The sequence below is a fragment of the Canis aureus genome, chromosome 8 (assembly GCF_053574225.1).
Source record: "Canis aureus isolate CA01 chromosome 8, VMU_Caureus_v.1.0, whole genome shotgun sequence".
Taxonomy (NCBI): Eukaryota; Metazoa; Chordata; class Mammalia; order Carnivora; family Canidae; genus Canis; species Canis aureus.
In genome coordinates, this window is record NC_135618.1 from 10,137,641 (window position 1) to 10,153,523 (window position 15,883).

Consider the following 15,883-nt stretch of genomic DNA (forward strand, 5'->3'; position numbering starts at 1 on the left):
CTCTGTCTATGTCTCTGTCTCTGTCTGTCTGTTTGTCTGTCTCTCTCTCTCTGTGTCTTTTATGAATAAATAAATAAAATCTTTTAAAAAAGGCGGGGGTCCTGATTTGGAAATACTCTGATTTGGATAATCTAATTTTTTAGATTACCTTTGGATTCCAATTTAAATGCTGACTTTTATTTTTTCAAGATCAGTTTATCTCTGTCAAATGACTCTTTAATTTCATACTTATCAAAATTTATCTTTATACCTTTATATTTATATTCATTTGTTTGTGTAATCTCTATCTCTGTATACCTAGGGTCTAGAATTTTACATACCTAGGACCTAGCATAGTTTTTTTTTTTTTATTTTTGTTTGGTTTGGTCTTGGTTTTTGCTTAAAGGTGGTATTCAGATCATTTATTAAATGAAATAATAAGGGAAAAAGTAAATCAAAACAGAAAATCTGAAAAATTTTGTGGTGATATCACAAAGTTCATTAACTTGTTAGGTTTAAGATACTTAAATTTGAGGAGTTTTACCATAGGTAATCCCAGAGAAAACTTATTACATTATATTTTCAGTTGCTTGAATATCCAGATCTCATCCAATTGGAAAAGCACATTAAAAAACATAAATTTTAAGTCTGTTTTTCTCAAGACATAGGGATTGTGAACTTGATATCAGTGTATGACAGGTAAAAATTCTCAAAATAAATCTTCAGGAGCAGCTTAAAGAAATATGTACTTTAGACAATAGGGTATGTGGGGAGATTGTCTGAGCATGGCTTGAATACAGCTACTCACTCCACTCTCAACTTCAGTCTCTCTTTCCCTGAGTCACAGTAACTCCTGGGGACCAAGATCAGCTTTGGATTCTCCACCAGGAAATTCGGTGGGACTTCCTCTCTTTTTTCCTTGTGCTGGGCAAAGGCCTAGGAGGAACCTCTGGACACGTGAGTAGAACATAAAAGAGGGAAAACACAGGAAGATATTGCCCCAAAGATATGGGAATAAGAAAGGCCTTGGCATAAGGCTTCTGTGGACATGTCTAATCTTAGTGGCAATAGCACAAATGGTGTTGAAATGTTGACTGACCCAGCTCTCTGAGGCTGAGTCACCTCTGATTATAGAAAAATATATATGGAAAAATTCTAAATATTAAGACATAAATGATTCATCTTAGGAAAATACTTAACACTGATTAGCAATAGATTAATACCTTTAATATAAGTAATTATCTTATATATTGTCCAAAGAAAGATAAATCATATAATAGAAAAATGAATATGATTTGTCCAGTGAAGTATAGGTAATTCACTGAAGAGCAAACCCAAAAGGGCATAAAATTTAAGTAATTGTTCAAATTTGACAGTATTCAAGAAAGTGCTAAATAAAGTATATGATATATCATTTTATGCTAATCCAAATGTCTGAAAACTATTAAAGCTGGTGTAATGTAGACTTTACAGGTTTAAGGTGAAAAACTGTGTTTAAACAAAATTAATGTTAAAATAAAAATTGTTTCTTATATCACAATACCATTCTGGGGATTGGAAGATATTCAATTTTCAGATATGGAGATGGGAGCACAAACGATCACACATGAAATAATCTTTTGGTAGAAGCATTGTTCGAAATGGCAAAACACTAAAAATAAGTATGCTTATTAGCTGAAAAACGAATAAATTTTGGTACAACTCCAGGGAATATTATAATTCTATTAAAAGAATGAGCTGAGCTATGGTAGTTCCATAAAATGTTTAGAGAAAAATAAGCTTCATAAACATGTATAGAAATGACTCCATTTCTGTTAAATACTTAGAGCTTATGCCTTTGTTTGAGTATATATATATATATTTTTTTTCAATATACAATTTGAAAGAAGGAGAGCTGTTCTTGTGTTGATGTAGGTGGAGAACAGGAAAATTGATAGCAGCTACTGATAAAAGTCACATAAAACTAAATTAAACAAAGAGCAATAAAATATAATAAAGACCTGTGATGTCTGTGTGGTTCGGTTTGTTAGGTGTCCAACTCTTGATTTCAGCTCAGGTCCTGGGATCAAGCTCCACAGGCTCTGCACTCAGTGGAGTGTCTGCTTGAGGATATTCTTTTTCTAAAATAAGTAAATAGTCTTGTTAAAAATATATAATAAAGACCTACCCATCACAAAATGAGCCCAGCGTATATGGTTGTATGTATATGATTAGCCCTTAGTATCTGGTTTTTGTCTTGTCCATCTTTCTAGCAATAGCCAGTTTCTCTTTGTCCACAAAATCTATCTTTTTCAAATACTGCTAGTGAGTAGGGAAAGGATTGGGATATAGGCAGGGAGAGGTAGGAGGCCCCCAAGTAGGCTCTGGAACTATTCCTGGCATGTGGATGGAGACACTGAGACAGGAAGACAAGAGATGAAGGAACAAACCAGACCACCCCATCCTGGCTATCACAAGATATTTTTATGGTGGCTCCATTGTAACCCCAGAAAATGTCCAGACCTCAAAGAAGAAGCCATTAAGGATGGTCAAACCAAGACGTCATAAGAATTTCTAGGCCACGACCTTCCTAGTCAGTTGTCAGTGAAAGACTGCTACTAGAAGCCCACCGTGGCGACACATCTCACTCTCGAGAGCTCTTCCTTCACTTGATGAACAACCACTTCATCCTTCTGTGTCCATGAGACTCATTCTTCAACCCTGTGAGACAAGAACCCTGTAACAAAAGCACCCTACCAATTTTCTTTCTTTAGTTTTCATCATCATTTTTTTTCTCTTTTCCCAATTTCCTTTGAGACTCTTCTTACCTCCAACCACACCCTATCTCCACTTAGAGCAAAATTCAAGTTCTCCAGCACATTACCAGATATGCTCTTGTTAAATTCAGAAAGGCCTTCCTATTGATAAATCCAATGACTCATTTTCTATTTGATCAGTTAATACTGTTTAATTTATTCGGTCATTTCTTTTTGTCAAGCACTTTTTTTTTTTCTCTCTCTTGGGTTCCAGGACTGAATGCTTACTAATATATTGTCTTTTGATCTGGCAACTCCTTCTGCATCTGACTATATTTCCAACACTGGAGAATTCCAAGCTAAAATGTTCGACCTATTGTCTTTACTGCTGATACCCATTCTCCTGGTTATCCATCTATTCCTCAGGCTTAAAACAACTTCTCCATCTCAGTTTTGACAATGCTATCATTTTATCCCTGCTTTTGCTTTTTTCCCCCCTTAGATACCATATTTAATCATCAGTAAATCCTATATATCATACTTTCAGTAAAAATTTATGATCTGACCACCTTCCATATTTCCACTGCCACCAGACTTTTAGAAGTCAATAGTTTGCAACATCTATTAACTAGTCTGCTCTTCCACATTTCAGTTCTGTCTGTCAGTGGATGGAGTTGCCAGATGTGTCTCTCTGTGCTCAACTTCTAGGCTTGCCTCTCTAGGCTTCCCATCCGCTTAAGTGCAGTAGCCAAAATCCTTACATTGGTTTATAGTGTTGTGTCCTATCATCTTCCCTCTTCCCCATTTTATTTTTATCCATAGTTTTTTTACTTCCATAAACATAACATATTTTCCTTTTGATTTTGGTTATTGTCTGCTTTCCATTTTAGAATGGAGCATAAGGAGGATGACTTTTTCATACGTTTCATCCTCTGTTGTTAAACCATGCATGACACGTGGTCGGTAATTAATAAGGATTTGTTTAGAGAAGAAACAAAGGAGTAATACTACCTAAAGTATGTGTTATCATAAAAGTATATATATGTGTACAAAGGAACATTAAAAATAAAATAAAAACAAATGTCTATATAGAACCTTCTATAATTTCCATACCTTAAAAATAAAATATATTGATCTAAGGAAGATACGTAGTAACAGTTTGGTATTTTAGAGAAACATAAGAAAATAGATTAATTTGGAACCTTTGAGAGATTTTGAACAATATGAAGAAATTACTGTTATCTGAAGTTTTATTTTTTTATCTGAAGTTTTAAAAGGTTATGGATTTTTAAAGTTTTTAAAAGGCTATATATAAAATAATCTTAGAATGTTTTTACTATTTTAAAGTTTGCTTTCAAATATCCATTAGCATATTCTCCATATTCTTTATTCCTAGTAAAGTCAACAAAAGTTGTTTTGTCTATTATGAAAGTTTGAAGTAATCATCATGAATTTAACTAATAATGGGACCTTCATTTTTATAGATTTGAAAATATACAATGAAACTTGCCCATAAGCACACTCTTCTTATTATGTTTTGAAAGCATCTCTATGTGAAACATAATTTTTTTGTTTTATTTTTCAAATAAAAAGTACTAAATTTTTTAATTTAAAATGATCAATAACTAATAGGAATATTACATAAGGCTTTCACTTCTTAAACTGACACTCAGAATTCTTTATGATTTGTAATAAGTATGAGAACAAAAAAAGAGGATTAAACATTGATTCCCAATAAATTGAAAGGATTAGTGTTTTCTTTGGCCTAGAAACTTGCTGAGAAACTCAAGATAGACTGGCACATTTTAAAATGGTAATTGATATCTTAAAAACACAAAATGTTATAGGTTTAAAAATGAAGGCTTATAGATGAAAAAAATTGACAAAATAGCTCCTCTTTAATACCATCTTTCAAATAGCTGAATAAGTAATGCACATTTTTAAAATGTGAATTGCTGATGTAGTGACAATATAGTTTCTACTAAAATGAACTATTTATTTACTCTATTCAAGATAGAACTTGATTCGTTGCAAAGCATTTTGAGGCTTTCAGAATGAAAGACTGTGGCAGCTGTGAGAATTTTATCTATTTACAAATGCATAATTTAGAAAAAAATCACCTACATGTACAAGGGATTTTCTCCCCTTTTTTCCCAGTATTATTAAGTCATGGTAAATATAGGCTTGATTTAGAATTTCTTGGACTATCAAATCATAGTCCATTTTGTAAGTGACTTATTAATTAATGGATTCTTACAGTGAGGTCTGCTTAATAGGTGGGCATTACAGACTGGCTTTATTTACTTGTAGGCCAACAGTTGAGAAACTATCACAGTTTCTGGTTGATTTTCAACAAATCATTTACCATGTCTGAGCATCAAGTTTCTCTTCTGAAGAATAAGAATAACCATGTTTAATTTAAGGGATATTGCATGTGAAAACTCAATATAAAGAGCAAAGTGTTTATGGTAATACACATTATTATAATAAAGGAAGATACTTAGGAATATGTAAGATCATTGAGTAAGTTATTCATGAAATAAAGACAGAAGCTCTTCAGAGTAATGGCCCATCTGCCCTTGGCTTACATGGTGATGGGTATCATTGAGAATTTAAAGGATATTTTTAGAGATTAAGGAGATGCGATTGTTTTTTGTTTGTGTGTGTGTATGTATGTGTATATTTTGGTTTAGAACCCCAAGGCCATGTCTAGACTATGTCAAGCACTCAGATGGAAATTGAAAAAATATATTTTTTCCCCTCCTACTTTGGTGCATTTTAAGGATTCCACAAATTTCAGTTGCTTCTTCAACTAGTGCCAGTCAACCATTTCAAGTGAATTTTTCACTCGGACTGGTTGATTTTCTGGCCCATTAAGACAGCTGATTCAATTCAACTGAGTTTATATAGCTTAATCCCCCATGCATGTTGATTGTCCTACCAAGTGGCAGCAGGCCACAGTCACAGGTAATCTTTCATGTAATTCTCTCATCTCCATTTGATATTTCCTTGCTTTTAACATGGGGGTGATATCGCTTTTGGGCCTGAAGTCCTTGGAATTGCATCATTAAGTGCTGAAAATGATAGCTAGGAAACCAACAAACAAACTTACTTTTTTGCTTTTCATAAAGGCATACCTCTGTTAATGGAGAGCTGGTTCAAGTTCTACTGCTAGGCTCTCTCTCTCAAGGAATTTAAGATATGGGGCCATGCTGCTTGCCTTTAAAGTGTTTTGGATTATTTTTAAAAATTATCTTTAAAAAATATGGAGTTTAAGAAGGCAATTAGGTCAAGAGACCTATATATGGATAAAGAAATTTAGTGAGTTGTTGTTTCTAGGAATGTCCAGAAGGAAAAATCTGATTAGGGAAAAACTATCTATAGGATATCTACCATCTTTGAATGATTTCTATAGGTCATGTTAAAGAGTTTGCATTTTATGCTAAGTGCAATAAGAAATCATAAGCAGGAGAGTTACATAATCTTAATTACATTTTAGAATATTACTCTATTGTATGAAGAATGATCTATAAAGAGACAAGAATGGAAATAGAAGATTAGTTAGCAAGCTTTGCACTGATCCTAGTGAGAGATGCGCCTTTTTTTAATTTTAAATTTTTTACTTAAATTCTAGCTAATTAACGTATAGTGTAATATTGTTTTCAGAAATAGAATTTAGTGATTCACTACTTACATATAACACCCAGTGGCTGAGAGGGTTTTGACAGGGACTAGGAGTAATGGAGAAGGTAAGCATACTTATACTCTACATATAGTTTGGAAGTAGAGCTGAAAGGTGATGTTAATAGATTTGTGTCAGGAGTTCAAGAACAAAGAATTATGGTTGGGTGGTCAGCTTTTTGAAATGTAGAGAAAAATCTAAATCAATAAGAGATGGAAAAGATCACAAGAAACATTTTTGGGGATAGAAGAACCAAATGTTCTCTTTAGAACAAGCTAATTTTAGAAAAATTTATATTTGGGACAACCAAGTGGAGATTTTGGGTGCTAGTGGGATATATGAGTTTGCACTTCAAAGAAAAGTCTAGGCTTCAGTGAGAAATTTGCAAGTTAAATATGGTAAGCCATGCCTTTGGATAAAATTACAGAGGAGGGGAGGTAGTACGGTTGAATCAAATTCTCTCTATTTGAAGTAGTCAGAATAGTTTCTTTCTGTCTACTTGGATCCTGGCTGATAAAAATAATATATATAACACTCATTATTTATATATGTATATTCTACATATTATATATGTATAATCTTTATCATTTTATTATGTTGTTTAATATTTTTGTCTATACTTACAACAAATTACACTTCATGTAGAACAGTTGTCATTGTTAATGAAGAACAGTTTTACTACAATTTTTGTATAAATGTTGTTATCAAGTGTATTGGAATCAGGACTTACAAGCATATTTTTGTCCTCTCATTGGTTTTTAATATTATTCTTTCTTTCATTGCTGTGATTTTCATATTACTTATCATGTTTTGATGGTAATACGAGAGTTCTCCACTATTGCTTTAGACTTCTTAGCAATAAGCTCACACTTCTGAGCTTCTTTCTCTACGGAAACTTTTTTATTATTTCTTTTACCATCTAAGCTAGAACTTATTTTTTTGTCGTCCTCATAGCTTGTTCCTTCTGAATTTATAAAACTTTACTACCTTGATAATTTTACTTTTGCAGCATGTTCCCTGTAATCTGGTTCACATTCATCATAGCACTACTGCACGTAATGTCCACTTCACATTTATGGCTAGCTCAACCTTGTCCCTGTCTTCAGATTAACACTGCAACATATCTTCAAGTTTCTACACTTCAAGCATTTGTTCTAAGCTTGAGAAGCTTTGCTAAGAGAACTTTGACACGGGGATGTATTCTTTTGTTGTTCATAAATCTTTAAGAGTTTTTTTGTTTGTTTGTTTTTACCATGACTGTTTACCAAACATTAGAGGGTTGGTTTTACTATGAATGGTATAGTGAATAACCTCTTCCAGGGTAGAATTAGAACCTATTATTATAAACTACAGGATGACAGTTCCAACATAAGAACAAAAGTGTCCAAAAAAAAAAATAGAACAAAAGTGTCCAAAGATAGAATGAACTGTCTCTACAAGTAATGAGTTTTGCGACCCTGCAGGATGGGGCGAGATCAGGAGAAGCAGTGTTTGACATATGTATTGTAGAGGAAAACGATCAGGGAACAGCCAGCATGATGATTAGGACCACAGTTTTGAGACACAGACAGAAGAACCAAGGGACTTATATTTAAGTCCAAGTTAAGAGATTTTATAGCTATGTGACCTTGATACTCAACATCTCTAAGCTTTAAATTTTTCCATTGAATAAAGAAGTTAATGACCTTTGTGGGTGTTGTGAAGCTTAAGTGAAATTCAGTGAGAGCTGTAAAATAATTATCACAATGACTACAACACATAGCTCTGAAAAAAGTAGCTATTATTATTATTAATAGATCAAAGTGGTCGATTTTATAGACCCCTTCCAATTATGAGGGCCTGTGATTACATAATTCCATTAGAACAGCAAGTTCCTCCAGACTCAAAATTATGTTTTAGGACATGGAAGCAGTAAATGCAGAGATTATTTAACCATTAGGTAAAAGAATTATGAGGGATGTTAATGATTCCTTCTGTGATTTATGTCAAGATGCAACTCTATCTCTATATGAATATCTATATTCAGGCTTAGTTATATGGATATAAGTACCCATTAACAGTTTTATAAATTAATGTGTAAAACCAAGGGGGAGGAAGAAAATTTTCATTATGTAATACCTTAGACTTATGAAATGTGCATAAGGTATTTGGAAATACAGGTTAAATTTACCTTTCTACGAAGTATACCAAAAAGCAGACAATAAAAATCAGTAGAGTTAACACTATTCAACTTACTTGTCTTAAACATAAGTCAATTCACTAAGAATGTAACAAATTCCATAGTCCTCATAACTACATTAGAGATGCATATCATCCTCATGTTTACAGATGAAGAAACTGAGATTTAAAAGGTTAAGCAAGTTTCCAATGTGAAAAGCTTTAACAAACGAATGTGTTCAAGTGAATCCAGGTTTCAGCTTTTAATGTCGAGCTTTTATACTTGAATACAAAAGAGTTGCTCCAAATTGGTAGAGTCTGTATTTTACAGATTAAAGGCTAATTTAAGGAAATAAAAAGTCATGATCATTTTACACTTTAAAAGTTACTGCTGTTTCTTCTAGCAAACCTCACAAAAGTTGAGGTGAACAAAAAGTGCAATGGGTGACCTAGTGTTGATTTGTCTGCCAACATCGCTCCCTTCCTGTGACAACTCCCCTCTACCACACACAGACTTTTTCACTCCCTCTTGTAAATGTTCTAGGTGAGCTATAGGATAAAGATGCTTGAGACGCACAGAAATGTCCAACCAAATACAAGTATCCCTGTAAACTGTCACTTTATTTCTTTTAATAAACTTTTCATGTGAGAATAGTTTTAGAGCCACAGAACGGTTCCAGAGAGTGCTCATCTAGCTCAGACCCAGGTCCTCCTGTTATTATCTCACATCAATATGAGCAGGTCTCCTAACTAACAAACCAAGAATAATAATCATTATAACTAAGTTTCATATGCTTTTTTTCAGATTTATTCACTTTTTGTGTAATGTCCTTTTCCTATTTCAGAATCCCATCCAGGATACCACATTAAATCTAATAGTCATATTGCCTTCACTCCTAGACTGTAACAGTTCATCATACTTTCTTTGTTTTTGATGACCTGGACCATGTTTTGAGGAATACAGGCAAAATATTTTGTAGAATGTTCCTCCCCTGGAGTCTGTTGGGTGTGTTTTTCCTGACTACACTGGGAGTAGGGAGGAAGGCCACAGAGTTTCAGTGGAAATACCAGTTTCATTGCATCACATTAAGGGCTCATGCTGCCAACATTGCATTATCTCTGTTGACGTTGACCAAATCCCTGGCTGAGGTAGCGTTTGTAAAGTTTCTTTGCTATAAAATTATTTTTTTTCCTTTTTTTCATAATGTGCTGTTTTCATAATATGCTTTCTGGAAGAAAGTCACTGTGCATCCCACACATAAGGGGTTCTGAAAGGAAGATTTGCCTATTCTCGCCAATACCTCTTGAGTTTTAATAGGCAAATTTTACAAAAGGCACATATTTTTCAATACCACTGTTTTGTCCCATGAATGTATGGTGATAGTTATACACCCGAATGTTACATTTTAAACAAAAGGATGGGCAAAACTAAGTCTCAAATTACCTTATCGATATAATTGGCAGAAGGTTCTATTTGCTTGGACATGTTATAAAAACTTTTCAAAGGCCACAGTGTCATGCTCTGTGAGCTCTTCTGTCAATGTGTGCTTTTCTGGAACACATTTCCATAATGCCTTTAATGTTTGGCTCTTGATGCTACCTGGTTCTGAACAGATAATTCAGATTTGGAAATGGTTGGAGAAAGTAGTGGAGAATAAAACAAAATGTATGAGGAAAGCCATTATAATGGAAAAGAAGATATCACAGTATAAAAGTCAACAATTTGTTAACAGTCATATTATTTTTTGGTAATCAGTAAGTGGTTGTTTGAAGCACTTCATTTTCCAATATGATTATTTATTTACATATATAGGTATTTTATGACACATTTCTTTCATATTTAGATTTGTGATTGACATAAACATTTTTTTTTTGTGGTACATAAACATTTTTTAAAAGGAAACTGGCTTCCCATTAGCATATTTTCACAGAACATTTGAATTTCAGGAATGGATCACCAAAGTATGTATTGAGTATAATAGCCATGTGTAAACAGAACTCTGGTAAATACTAATGGAGCTATTTCCAAAATTCCTTGTGACACCTGTGATAAATACTGGTCTCTCACCCTGGACATGCTGATTTTTAAAGTCAACCTGGGTCCAGGATTCTCCAGACAAATACAAGTCAAGTTTAGAAAACCTTGGTAATTACCTCCAAACTGGCCCCGAGGTCAATACCAGACAAAGGGCCTAAGAAATATACATCCTCCACCAACATTTTTCAGCAGAAGTATGTCAATAAAGGTAGTTTGGGGAGTTGAACAATGAACTTCTAAAACATGGCCATTAATATTGTCTTAATTAACATGTTTGATTTTTAGTGGTTTCTAAAATGTGAATTATCTGTTCAGAACCAGGTAAATTAAGTGTTATAAGAAAATAACCGTAGTATTAAGACTTTCATTGTATGAATCAGTCTACTGATACATGCAGTTCTTCAAAACCTGCAACACCTGATTTCCAGTGTTTCTCAGACTATTTTCCCTGACCCAAATGCCCTTTTCCGTCTCTTGATGAAAAATTCTTTTAGCTCTTGTCTCAAAAATTATTTTCTCTCTCAAGTAGATTGGACTAGACCATTTATTATGTCCAAACTCGGTAAACATTTTATCACTGGTCCTGTACTATAGACTTGCACCTGTTTTAAATGCTTTGCTTATAGTCCACTTTATGATACATAAGGACTTTGTTTTATGTATTTAGTAACTTCTGTACTTCCTGGAACAAAGTATATGCTTAATACAGATTTATTAAATGAATGCACTATAACAATAATGCTGATATAATTTTTACTTTTATATTCATTTAGTTTCAATACCACTGTTTTGTCCCATGAATGTATGGTGATTGGAAATTTTTGCCATCATCTTTATAGTTCGGTGGGCAATACCTACATCAGCAATTTTATTCCTGATTATATATTACATGACTACACAGTTACTTTTAAAAACATAAATTCATATGGTAAGACACCTAAAATATTTTACTTTAAAAATAAATGTGACAACCAATTGTTACATTATTTTTCTAGTCATTTATGAATTACATTATTAAACTGAGAAAAACAAATCTCCCCTGTGCCTCTGAGATAACTTCTCTAAACTGTGGAGCAAAAGGAGTGATATATGCTGTGACATCTGAACCTGGTATAGTTAGTATGACTGCAAAATGTTATTCATAGTCATATAAATATCTAATCCCTGTGAATCTTGCCAAGCTATTTGCCTCAATGATTTACTTCAATAGTGAATTACAGATTGATTCTGAGTCATATTAAAGGTATTTCTGTTAAAATGTAGATTTTAGCTCCCCCAATGTCATCTTATCCTCATATTTTAGTACTTATTGAAAAGAAATGTTCCAAAGATTTTTGCTGAACCACTCATTATTTTTTGAGGCTATTAAATCTGTGTCTTGCTGCTATTGTATTTCTAAACAAATACACAATCTATTTGTCCACTTTTAATTTAACAATTGAACACAGTGTCAGTTGTTCCTTCGTGTTTTCTGTCAAAGTACCTGAAATAAATATAGCTAAGTATGAGACTTCCATTGATTCATGTGATTTCATGTTAATAGTTTTCATATTATTCCACATGCTCCAATTAATACCTACAAGTGTTCTATTGGCTACTTTAAATGCTCTTGCACATTGAGCAGCTTTCTCATTGAACTATCCATAATGACTTCTAAATGCTTTCCCTAAGAGGTTCAGGCTAATTCACAACCCATCAGTGTGCATGGAAAGTTTAAATTATGTTCCTCAATATGCATTACCTTGCACTTATCTGCACTATATTTAATCTGTTTTCATGTTGCCCAATCACCCAGTTTAATTAGATCCTTCTGGATTTCCTCATAATCCCGCATGTTTTTTCACTACTCTAAATAATTTGTGGTGATCAGCAGAAATTTAACACCTCACTGTCTACTACATCCTTTAGATCCCTCATAGGCTCTAACTGCCCTTTGCCTACCATCAGCATCTGGAGCACCCTGCTATGAAGTTGTTTCCTCTGGAGAAATATACACTCTTCATTTCAAAGAGCTTAATCCACATTTATCCATAAGAAAATTCTACCTGTTTTATGTGAGCTGTCAATACATTTTTAGTGAATTTCAAATGTGAAAGGTCTTTCCACAAGTATATATTGAATTTTTTTATCCCTTCAGAATATTGGGTAAGTGCTGCATTGGGAGAAGATACAGAATTAATAGAAGGGTAAATGAGTGCTAAGATTTCTTCTAAATGTCAGAATATCACATGTTTACAGCACTGCTGGAAAGAGATGAGAAAATTAAGACTCATTGAGTACCTAGCAGAGGCTGCTTCCATGCATACTTGGCATTGCCCTCTGCATTTCATGTGAACGAACTCAAACATTGAAGACATTTTAATTAAACGTGATTTCCTAGAGGGAAACTGAAGTTCAGAGATGCTGATTCGCATGTAGCAGAAATAGTCATAAGCCTTCCCCTTGGACCATAAGGTCTCCCAGGGGGTTTCTAATATAGTCACTAAATTAATTTATCCCTTGTTTTCTCTTATTTTCTTTAACTCTTTTAGAGAAGTTTTATAGATTTCTTAAATAGTAGCAAAATTAGTGTCTTCAGTCATTTTATGACTTGTCCTGTGGGGTTATACTGGGCTTCTCTGGATATTTATTTTTAAAAAATGTTTGCTGATGAATTTATATTTTTATAAATTGTCTATCACATCATTCACTATGTTACACAGATATTATGTTTATGAAAGGAATCTTCTTTTAAATTTAATAATAACTGGTATTTATATATTATATTGTCAGTTAAGGCACTTGGGGTGAAAGATGAACTCAAATTGGCTAATGATAGAAACATGTTCGCTGGTTTATTCGAATAAAAAGGAAAGTTTGATGCACGGGAAGGATTGACTCAAATGACATCACAAGAACCCATCTCCCTCCATCTTTTGACAAAGCTCTCTCCCACACTTGTTTTACATCCAGGTGCTACATGAAAGCAAACTGGCTGGGGGTTGCTCCAAGTATGTGCACCAGGGTTAAGCCTGGTGGCAGGAACTGGAAATCTTTTCTTTCAACAACCTAAACAAAAGAGTCATTGTAACTATTTTCTCCGGTTGGGTCATGCCCCCACCCCTCAACTCCCCCAGGTTTGTTGAGATATAATTGCCATACAACACTCTGTAGGTTTAAGATGTACAATCTGATGATCTGACACATATACATATTGTGAAACTATTGCCACAATAAGGTCAAGTTAATATATTCAACACCTCATATGGTTACCATTTGTGTGTGTGTGTGTGTGTGTGTGTGTGTGTGCATGCACACAGTGAGAACATTTAAAATCTACTCTTTTAAAACCTTTCAGGTATGCAATACAGTAGTATTAGCTATAATCATCTGTCATCTAAGCAGGCCAAAATATAATGGCTTTGAATGTTGCAATTAAAATCAACTATAACACAAGAACACAGACCAAAAGGGGAGAAAATGGGCATGTTTGTTTTGAGCTATTATCTGCCATATTCGGGGACCGACCTGAATTGCTACCATCAGTGGCCCTGATAAGTGTAGGAATATTGTAATAAATATATCTCCTTAATATAGCTATACTTTGTCAGGTTTTCCCAGTATCACTTGCAGAACTCTTATAGTCTACAAATTCTCCCAACCTGTAGTTTTCCCTCTGCACTCCAAATCTTCATAAGCATTATCACTCAGCTAAAACATTCCCAGAACACTGTACCTAAATAAACTTTCATATATGGAAGATGTCCAGCCAGGTCAGATGATCCAGCGACTTAAAAACATTTAAGGTAGGTTGTATTCACATAATTCAAGTAAGAGATTGAGTCTCCGCATTGATAAATTATTAGATTTAGTCCCAGAGATTGTATATCCTGGAGCCTAGACTAGAACAGAGTTCTTAACCCAAACCCTGTATTTTTTCCACTAACATTTTGCTTTATCCATCCCATATCCGTGTTAGCTTTTATTCTCCCATTTAGAACAGACACTGGTCCCCCTTCTTTCTAATTACCAAGTCTGTCATAGATCAATTAACATAATTGTCCATGCCCCAGCCATGTGTCTACCACAATATTTAACCACTATTTTATTATTGAATATAAGGTAATGTCCCATTTCCTGTTCATACAAATAACATAGCCATGAAAGTCTTTGTCCATAAATCTTTGCTCCCATCACCTTAGGAAAAATTACTTTAGGGGGACTCGCTAGTTTAAAGAGTATGAACATTTTAAAGGTTTTTGAAACATAATGCCAAATTGCTTTTCAGGAAGGTTGTATCAATTTATGTTCCTGCCAGAAGGGAACCAACACTGCAGTTTTAATTTGCTTTGGGGTGGGGTTGGGACTGGGAATTAATAGTATCACATTTTTACAGCACTCGAGGGGATTTTCCTCCCTCACTTCCGCATTGCTTTCATGACTACATGGTTTTCTATGATAAGGAAAGTAACAAATCAGGTGCTTCTAATGCAAAACAACAAAGAATTTTTCTGGGTCCCTCACAGATTGGCTAAAGGAAAGAATAGAAAAAAAAGGCAAGATCAGAGTAGATGGAGGCGAAATTGAAAAATGGGATTGTTATTTAACTGAATGTTATTATAAGCTTCTTTCTAATTTTGCCCACAAGCCATCCTCTTCATTGAACAAAATGTGCATGAGAGATTCCATCAAAGTAGATTGTACATTTGCTCAGACTGGGCATGGGCCTATACTGTTCACTGCCACTGAGCTGGCTTTCTGTATCAGTGCAAGTCATAAAGAACATGAAAGAAAGTAGCTTCAGCTAAAAATATTCCCTCAGCTCTGGGAGTACTGCGCATGCCATCTGAGATGCATTAGTTTAGCTTAAAAAGCCGAGTTCCTGGAATGCCCTACATATTTATTTTAATGCAGCTAGGATGACCCTCACAATAAGCTCATGTTTCTGAAAGTGTTGTCTCTGGACCACCAGAGTTCTCATCAACTAGGGTGATTGGTTGCAAATTCCTGGACACTACTGGGAACTTACTGAAACAGAATCTCTGGGTATGCAGCTCAAGAATCTGAATTTTTAATAAGTGATGCGTCTCAACTTCAGTGTGCATACACACCACTTTGATATCTTGATAGATATAGATTATGACTAGTTTTTCTGTGGAGGGGTCCAAAGATTCAGCATTTCTTCTTATTTTCTTTTTTTAAGATTTTATTTATTTATTCAAGAGAGACATGTAGCAAGAGAGAGCACAAGTGAGGAGGAGAGGGAGAAGACGGTGGCTCCCTGCTCAGCCGTGGGCCTCATCCCAGGACCCT

General features: G+C 34.2%; 2 long non-coding RNA genes across 8 annotated transcripts in view; one reads left to right on the forward strand and one right to left on the reverse strand.

The window, feature by feature from the left end:
• The window catches only part of LOC144318320 (uncharacterized), an 85,977-nt gene that overhangs the window by 42,189 nt on the left and 27,905 nt on the right, over nucleotides 1-15,883 (reverse strand). Inside the window, exon 3 of the long non-coding RNA XR_013384176.1 lies at nucleotides 1,980-2,099. This is a non-coding gene — a long non-coding RNA (uncharacterized LOC144318320). The remainder of the gene's footprint in view (nucleotides 1-1,979; nucleotides 2,100-15,883) is intronic.
• LOC144318319 (uncharacterized) overlaps nucleotides 1-15,883 on the forward strand; it is an 88,038-nt gene that overhangs the window by 18,706 nt on the left and 53,449 nt on the right. The gene's annotated exons all lie outside the window — the stretch shown is intronic.